The following is a 10095-nucleotide window of genomic DNA, read 5'->3' on the forward strand; positions in this document are numbered from 1 at the left end:
GCTGGATTTGAAGAGAGACTGCGATTAAAAAGCAACTCTCCTCTATCAATATTGGATCCGGACGTAATGGTGGCGCAGCTTATGTGAGTAAAACGCTTTAGTACTATGTGTCACTGTGGTGGCGGGTGTTTTCTCTTCCGAGGGACGCGAATTCATGCTGCACACTCTTTGAAAGGGTTTATGATAAAAGACACGCGAGTGTGTGAGAGTAAAACACTTTAGTACTATGTGTCACTGTGGCGGCCGGTGTTTTCTCTTCCGAGGGACGCGAATTTATGCTGCACACGCTTTGAAAGGGTTTATGATAAAAGACACGCGTGTTTGTGGGAGTAAAACACTTTAGTACTATGTGTCACTGTGGCGGCCGGTGTTTTCTCTTCCGAGGGACGTGAATTTATGCTGCACACGCTTTGAAAGGGTTTATGATAAAAGACACGCGAGTGTGTGAGAGTAAAACACTTTAGTACTATGTGTCACTGTGGCGGCCGGTGTTTTCTCTTCCGAGGGACGCGAATTTATGCTGCACACGCTTTGAAAGGGTTTATGATAAAAGACACGCGTGTTTGTGGGAGTAAAACACTTTAGTACTATGTGTCACTGTGGCGGCCGGTGTTTTCTCTTCCGAGGGACGCGAATTTATGCTGCACACGCTTTGAAAGGGTTTATGATAAAAGACACGCGTGTTTGTGGGAGTAAAACACTTTAGTACTATGTGTCACTGTGGCGGCCGGTGTTTTCTCTTCCGAGGGACGCGAATTCATGCTGCACACTCTTTGAAAGGGTTTATGATAAAAGACACTCGTGTTTGTGTGAGTTATTAAATGTGATAAAAAAACACATGTGTGTGTTTGTGCATTCGTTACACACGCGTCGAAGGGTTTATGTAAAAGGGTTTGTGTGTGCGCGTGCGCGTGTGTGTGTGTGCTGCTACACGCATAACGAAAGGGTTTACGATAAAAGACACGTGTACGTTTGTGTTTGTGTGTGTGTGTTTTTGTGCGTGGGTTTACGATAAAAGACAGGCGTGTGTGTGTCAAAAGGGTTTATGATAAAATATGCGTGTGTAAGAAAGACACTGTGTCTTAAGACACTCACTTAACATTAAACTGATTACACATGAGATTAAATTGAAAGTTAGTTTGAACGAAAAACTGTTATCCAATCATAGCAGTGGGCGTTTACTTCCAAGTCGTCAATGCAGCCCGCCCATTAAAACGGATCACTTCTCTAACCAGCCTCAAAATCAGGGTACAAAATAGCCTATTACTTATTGCTTTTGATGTTTTTGGATGTAAAAACCATGCAAACGTCATGAGTAGACCTCAGACAACAGTCTAAAACAATAAAAACGCCAGAGGAAGGGCACCTTTAAGGCGGAGTAATAAATAGTGTACTTGCATTTTGCGCGGGAGTAGAAGATCGGATTCATATCCGTTTTCACAAAATGCATGTAAATGGAACAGTTTTAACAAATCAGATAGATATCCGATCACAGAAAACACATGACGTGACCAGATGTAAAAAGCCCCAAAATCACAGATAAGAATTAAGGATCCCAGGATTATCCATTTTTGTGTCCCAGCACAGCTGTGCGCCCTTAGCCTATGGTCACAGAAGCCACAACTACCAGATGAAGATCAATAAAACACTTCCAGGAGGTTTGCAATAAGATTACAATTTGCCGGGATATGTTGGGTTGTTGGCTGTAACAGCAGTCATCAGAAGAACCATAAACTACAATTTGATTCTATTCCAAAGGAGTTAAATCGGCAGAATAAAGGATTGCCTTCAATCAGAAGTGATCACTAAGGATAACAAATGCTTGCCTAATAATGGTGTCACGATTTAGATTTTAAATCTAATCAATCAAAGTTAAGTCACAACCTCGAACTTCGAATTAAACAATGGAATCGTCGATGCTGCCAAGCACCCATGTCACGTCTGGTCTGCTTGCCAAGAGCGAAAAAAAACACATGTGTTGAGTGCTGCGAGTCAACCTCCTCTAACTTTGCTATCTACATCCAGTCAAAAGATAACATAGCAGATGTAGGAGACACCACACGAGCTGCTCTTTACATGGAAAACAAAAAACAGCATGCATCTCCCGCCTTAAGATGAACTCAATCAGCGGCGTCTGTGACAGGACCGGTCGTTTCTGAGAACTGAGATCTGTTTAAGTTTCACAACAACTTATTTCAGTTGCTTAAGAGTTATGAAAACAGCATTTAAACATGACTTATTGGGGTATTCTCACAATCTAGTCTGACGGTAAAGAAAGCGCATTTTAAATGTGCAAATTACTGACAGTAATGTTCATCTGACAGGAAGTTTTGTTTTATCAGATATGTGTGTGTACCATATTTTTCCACTGGCAGCAACATGGTCTCCAGGTTCAAAGTCAGATATTATATTTCATAAAAGTCTAGTCTAAAAATGGCATAGCATTTAAATGGCATAGCAAAATATGTAAAAATCAAGAATCTAATCAAAACGTAACCTTAGAATCAAAAATGTAATCGAATCGAGGATTTGGAGAATCGTGACACCCATTGCCTAATATTAAATGAATAGTAAAAAGTTCTCAAGTATTTAAATAATCAAGTAAACAGTTAGCGATAATAATGTAAGAACGGAGAAACCAATTTAATTTTTTATTAAATAAATAAATATAAAATTAAGTAGCAGATTGTTTTTTTGATTAACAGATACAGCTGTCACTTTAAAAGCCTACTACAGTAATGGATTCATACGTCCTAAAACACTTTTTTCCTAAACTTTACACATAACCTGTTTATATACATTTATATACGCCAATGGACATTTTGACTTAATTATGAGCGTATGTGACCGTTAAAGCCTGAAAGATCACAGCTCTGCATGTGCACGTTTGTTCCTGCTGAGATGTTATGGACAGCAGACTTTCTTTTGTGTCCCAGCTACTTATTTTAAGGACTATAAAACAATAAATTGTAATAGATTATGATATTACTTCACCAGATCCTTGCATATGAGACAGCATCTGCGGCAAACAGTTTTAACGAGGACTTTTCATGTGTGTATCATCATAAAAATAATGCATTATAACTTACCATTAAACTTTAGAAATATAGTAGAGATAATGGTTTATGCATACTCAGAAGATGATTCACTGTTAACTGTGGGGCGCAGGGTTGTTATGGTAACAGTATACAACGTGCTAAGAGGGATTCATTCGCGTTAGTAAATAAAAGCCAAAAATATTCACCAAGTTGTCTACTCTATTTATAATGACAGATATTATATTTTATTTATTTTTATGAGACATTTTTACTTTCTGGAAATATTTAATACAGAATGTGACAAATATTGCAGGATCCCAAAAATTTGACATTTTGTTGATTTTGTGCTCTTCTGCGATCGCGAACAACTGGAGGGACTTGCTGGCAGCCGACATCTAACTTCAGATTGTACAATCAGTATTTTGTCCCTGATAAGCCCTCAATTAAAATAATAAATGTGACCATTTAGTGCATTAGATATGCTGTGTTCGCTGCCAACACGGACACAAATATAGCAGCGGGCATGGCGGAAGTGACGTCTTTGGAACCCATGAATAATCCCAGAAAAATTATAAATATTGCAAGCAGCAATTACCTGGGCCAAGCCAAAAAGAGCAAAGAAGGAAGTGAAGTTGAGTTTGGATGAGCAGATTAAAGAACCTGGGAAAACCTCTTGATTTCAGACAAAAGAATATAAAAGCTATCATCAAAAAAGCTTTGTTCTCATTCAGTGAAATATTTCCATCTCTTCTCGAGGAGCATTGTTAGCTAAAACATTGAAGGTGGCACAAAATGTTACAATGAGTCAATAGAGACCACCCCCATGTCTCTACGATGTTCTGATGCAGAGTTATAGGCAAAAACGATTGATAAGGTATTTATATCATTGGTTGCTAGGGCGTGAACTGACATCGTGAACTGACATCCACCAATCCACCTCAAGGTCTTAGATGTACTGTAGATGCAGTAGTTTTAGGCAAAAATTACAATTTTTCCATCTCAAAACCACTGGGTGGCGCAATGACAAAATTGTGCATGCAACCTCAGGTCATGACTGTGTTACATCTAGCTAGTTTCATGACTATAAACTAGTTTAGCAAAGAAACAGTTGTATGACCATAGGGCTTGCTTGAAATAAAAGGTTTTGTTCAATTATAAGGCCAACTAGTGGTGCAAGCATACCATTTTTTTGTGTGGCCTCAGACTCTTCTCGTACATCAGTGTATTAAAGCTTATGGTTATATCCATTTTTGTGTAAAAAACATGTGTTTTTTGCAATTTTCAGGCCAATCCTGATGGAAATTTTAATATAACGCCAATAGAGTAATTTTGTTCAAAAGTTAATGCATTGTTCTTCCTATGGTGGTTTTGAGTCGATCGGAATAACGCTCGCGGAGATATTTGTGCATGTTTTTTAAGCGCTGTTTTGCTGCGCAGGGCTAACTATAAGGCAAATTCTGGCATGTCCCAGAAACAAGTCCCGTGAAAATATCACTGCAGCCAAAGTTATAGGCATGTAAAACATTCGTCTGACCACTAGGTGGCACTGCGACAAAGCTTTGCACGCACCCTAAGTACCTGACTGACATCACAACAACCAAGTGTCGTGACAATACGCGCGATACAGCCTCAAATCCATTTTTTCGCACTCCATTTTCAGTGATCGAAAAACATGATCGTAAGCGTGCATGTAAACAAAGGATGATCTTGCGGGATTTTTCCCTATTTTTCTTTGTTTTGAATTAAAATGTGGGATGCATTTTGAAGAGTGGACCCTTACGTTGCAATGTACGCTGAAGTTTTTTGGATTTGTCAGAAATTATCAGAACCATATGGCAAGATATGTGAGTACCGACATTTAATTAATATGCAGTCCATCTGCATTAAAGTTTAATCCGTTTCACTCCAGTGTATTGATGGCAAAAACAAGCTCAGAACATGAATCTTGAGTGTTTTAGTTTTTAAATAATGCAAAGTTTATGATTGATGATTGAATATTTGATGTAAAACAAAGCACAGAAACACATAGACATTGACCAAATTAAATGTGTTAATGTATCTTTCGCGCTCAATGGCAGGCAGGGTGGACAGATAATTACTCGTCATGTTTAATCTGAGTGATTTCTTAAGTTATTTACGCCTGCCGGGTGTGTACGAACGTTGCTTTATTCCGCTATTTTGTATGGAAGTCAATGGGAGGTCTAGTTTGTTTTCCCCCAAAAGTGGGCGTGAACCTGTTTAGAGACATTTTATGACGTTGCGCAGGTTGTGCGTATCAGGTACTCAAAATGGCGGCAGACGAGTTTGAGAAGTGAGAGTGACGTACGCGGTTGACGTCATCTGATATGGTGCATGGTCCCTAAAAAACGGCAATGGAAACGTTAATTATAAAACGTTAATTATAAACTAGATAGAAAAGTTTGAAGACAAACTTTATGTTGGCTTGACAAAGCCTAGCCTGAACGTTTAAAACAGATTGAGAGAAATTTAAAACAAGTTTAGTTTAGGATTATAACTTTCCGTAAACATGATACCAAAAGTTACCATGTTAGCATGTTTAGCACTAAGTTAGCATGATGCTAACATGAATTAGCATGAAGCTAGCATGATGCAAACATGAATTAGCATGAAGCTAGCATGATGCTAACATGAATTAGCATGAAGCAAACATGATGCTAACATGAATTAGCATGAAGCTAGCATGATGCTAACATGAATTAGCATGAAGCTAGCATGATGCTAACATAAATTAGCATGAAGCTAGCATGATGCTAACATGAATTAGCATGAAGCTAGCATGATGCTAACATGAATTAGCATGAAGCTAGCATGATGCTAACATGAATTAGCATGAAGCTAGCATGATGCTAACATGAATTAGCATGAAGCTAGCATGATGCTAACATGAATTAGCATGAAGCTAGCATGATGCTAACATGAACTAGCATGAAGCTAGCATGATGCTAACATGAATTAGCATGAAGCTAGCATGATGCTAACATGAATTAGCATTATGCTAACATGAATTAGCATGAAGCTAGCACGATGCTAACATGAATTAGCATGAAGCTAGCACGATGCTAACATGAATTAGCATGAAGCTAGCATGATGATAATATGAATTAGCATGAAGCTAGCACGATGCTAACATGAATTAGCATGAAGTTAGCACGATGCTAACATGAATTAGCATGAAGCTAGCACGATGCTAACATGAATTAGCATTGTGCTAACATGAATTAGCATGAAGCTAACATGAATTGTCATGATGCTAACATGAATTAGCATGAAGCTAGCATGATGGTAACATGAATTAGCATGAAGCTAGCATGATGTTAACATGAATTAGCATGAAGCTAGCATGATGCTAACATGAATTAGCATGAAGCTAGCATGATGCTAGCATGATTAGCATGAAGCTAGCATGATGCTAGCATGATTAGCATGAAGCTAGCATGATGCTAGCATGATTAGCATGAAGCTAGCATGATGCTAGCATGATTAGCAGGAAGCTAGCATGATGCTAGCATGATTAGCAGGAAGCTAGCATGATGCTAGCATGATTAGCATGAAGCTAACATGAATTAGCATGAAGCTAGCACGACGCTAACATGAATTAGCATGAAGCTAGCACGACGCTAACATGAATTAGCATGAAGCTAGCACGACGTTAACATGGGTTAGCATGAAGCTAGCACGACGTTAACATGAATTAACATGAAGCTAGCACGACGCTAACATGAATTAGCATGAAGCTAGCACGACGCTAACATGAATTAGCATGAAACAAGCACGACGCTAACATGAATTAGCATGAAGCTAGCACGACGCTAACATTAATTAGCATGAAGCTAGCACTATGCTAACATGAATTAGCATGAAGCTAGCACGACGCTAACATGAATTAGCATGAAGCTAGCACGATGCTAACATGAATTAGCATGAAGCTAGCACGATGCTAACATGAATTAGCATGAAGTTAGCACGATGCTAACATGAATTAGCATGAAGCTAGCACGATGCTAACATGAATTAGCATGAAGCTAACACGATGCTAACATGAATTAGCATGAAGCTAGCACGATGCTAACATGAATTAGCATGAAGCTAGCACGATGCTAACATGAATTAGCATGAAGCTAGCATGAAGCTAACATGAATTAGCATGAAGTTAGCATGATTTATTATGAAATTAGCATAAAGCTAGCACGAAACTAGCATGAAGCTAGTATGACTTAGCATGGAGCTAGCATAAGGCTAACATGACCAAAAGACCCAACCCCCATGTCTCTATGATTTTCGGATCCAGAGATATAAGGCTTTGTTTATTATGTTGCTAGGGTGCTCATATTTGGTTGCTAGGGGCGTGGCTTAATACCTCAATAAGAATCCTCCGAGACTGACTGGATGCCTGAGTAAAATGAGCCCACCCCCATGTCTCTGTGACACTGTGCTGCAAAGATATCCATCTGGGCATTTTATAATGGCAGTCTATGGGATATGTTGCTAGGGTGCCCAAAAATGGTTGCTAGGGGCGTGGCTTAATAGCTATGGGGCGATCCTGAGAGACTGATTGGATGCCTGAGTAAAATGAGTCCACCCCCATGTCTCTATGACACTGTAAAGCGAAGATATTCCATCTGGGACGCTTTTATTCCCTTATATGGGCATGTTTCCTGCCCCGTTATAAGTCAATGGGGATTTTTGGGTGGCTCTTACGCCCCAGGTGTGAAACTTACACCCCAATGTGAGGTATGTTCTCACAGTGCCTGCCAGCCTCTTCAAATGTGGTAACCCAGAAGTTTCTACAAATTTCTCGCTCTCAGCTATGACCCGTCAAAGTTTGTCGCAATGTTAAGTCAATGGAAAATTTGGGGTGTTTGAGCGCCCCGTTTAGGAATTCGGTAAGTCCCATCAGTTAGAAAAGTCATAGCACGCTAAGTCAGACCAGTCTGAAGACTTTTGGAAAGTTTGGTGAATGTAGCTTGAAAGCTCTAGGAGGAGTTACAGTCAGAAATTTTGGGGATCAGAAGAAAAATAATAATAATAATAACTAGATAGGTACATTTCCTGAAGAAAATGTGAAGTGGTGCTTGCCGTGGCAAATTTCGGGGGACAATATATGATTATACTCCAAGCCAAAAGTAAAACAATTCAACCCACATGTCTCTACGATATTCTGATGCGAAGATATAAGGATTTGTTTACTCTGTTGCTAGGGTACTGTATTTGGTTGCTAGGGAAAAAATTGGCATCCACTAGTGATTACACTCCGAGATACGAGTCAAACGGTCCACCCCCCGTGACTCTGCGATGTTCTGATTTGGAGATAAAAGGCTTTGTTTACTCTGTTGCTAGGGTAATGTATTTGGTTGCTAGGGAGAAAATTGGCATCCACTAGTGATTACACGCCGAGTCACGAGTCAAACGGTCCAAACCCCGTGTCTCTACGATGTTCTGATGCGGAGATATAAGGGTTTGTTTACTCTGTTGCTAGGGTACTGTATTTGGTTGCTAGGGAAAAAAATGGCATCCACTAGTGATTACCCTCCGAGTCATGAGTCAAACGGTCCAACCCCCGTGTCTCTACGATGTTCTGATGCGGAGATATAAGGCTTTGTTTACTCTGTTGCTAGGGTACTGTATTTGGTTGCTAAGGAAAAAAATGGCATCCACTAGTGATTACCCTCCGAGTCACGAGTCAAAAGATCCAACCCCCCTGTCTCTACGATGTTCTGATGCGGAGATATAAGGCTTTGTTTACTCTGTTGCTAGGGTACTGTATTTGGTTGCTAGGGGAAAAAATGGCATCCACTAGTGATTACCCTCCGAGTCACGAGTCAAACGGTCCAAACCCCGTGTCTTTACGATGTTCTGATGCGGAGATATAAGGCTTTGTTTACTCTGTTGCTAGGGTACTGTATTTGGTTGCTAGGGAAAAAAATGGCATCCACTAGTGATTACCCTCCGAGTCACGAGTCAAACGGTCCAACCCCCGTGTCTCTACGATGTTCTGATGCGGAGATATAAGGCTTTGTTTACTCTGTTGCTAGGGTACTGTATTTGGTTGCTAGGGAAAAAAATTGCATCCACTAGTGATTACCCTCCGAGTCATGAGTCAAACGGTCCAACCCCCGTGTCTCTACGATGTTCTGATGCGGAGATATAAGGGTTTGTTTACTCTGTTGCTAGGGTACTGTATTTGGTTGCTAGGGAAAAAATGGCATCCACTAGTGATTACCCTCCGAGTCACGAGTCAAACGATCCAACCCCCGTGTCTCTACGATGTTCTGATGCGGAGATATAAGGGTTTGTTTACTCTGTTGCTAGGGTACTGTATTTGGTTGCTAGGGAAAAAAATGTCATCCACTAGTGATTACCCTCCGAGTCACGAGTCAAACGGTCCAACCCCCGTGTCTCTACGATGTTCTGATGCGGAGATATAAGGGTTTGTTTACTCTGTTGCTAGGGTACTGTATTTGGTTGCTAGGGAAAAAAATGGCATCCACTAGTGATTACCCTCCGAGTCACGAGTCAAACGGTCCAAACCCCGTGTCTTTACGATGTTCTGATGCGGAGATATAAGGCTTTGTTTACTCTGTTGCTAGGGTACTGTATTTGGTTGCTAGGGAAAAAAATGGCATCCACTAGTGATTACCCTCCGAGTCACGAGTCAAACGGTCCAACCCCCGTGTCTCTACGATGTTCTGATGCGGAGATATAAGGCTTTGTTTACTCTGTTGCTAGGGTACTGTATTTGGTTGCTAGGGAAAAAAATTGCATCCACTAGTGATTACCCTCCGAGTCATGAGTCAAACGGTCCAACCCCCGTGTCTCTACGATGTTCTAATGCGGAGATATAAGGCTTTGTTTACTCTGTTGCTAGGGTACTGTATTTGGTTGCTAGGGGCGTGGCTTGGGAGTGGCCAATGATGAGCCCAGGGATTACACTCCGAGTCACAAGTAAAACGGTCCAACCCCAGTGTCTCTACGATGTTCTGATGCGGAGATATAAGGCTTTGTTTACTCTGTTGCTAGGGCACTGTATTTGGTTGCT

The 10095-nt window shown here is 40.5% G+C and overlaps 1 long non-coding RNA gene across 1 annotated transcript in view; it reads right to left on the reverse strand.

Annotated features, from left to right (window-relative positions):
• LOC135730716 (uncharacterized) overlaps window positions 1-10095 on the reverse strand; it is a 30552-nt gene that overhangs the window by 11513 nt on the left and 8944 nt on the right. The window lies entirely within an intron of this gene.

Source organism: Paramisgurnus dabryanus, chromosome 20 (assembly GCF_030506205.2).
Source record: "Paramisgurnus dabryanus chromosome 20, PD_genome_1.1, whole genome shotgun sequence".
NCBI classification, from domain to species: Eukaryota; Metazoa; Chordata; class Actinopteri; order Cypriniformes; family Cobitidae; genus Paramisgurnus; species Paramisgurnus dabryanus.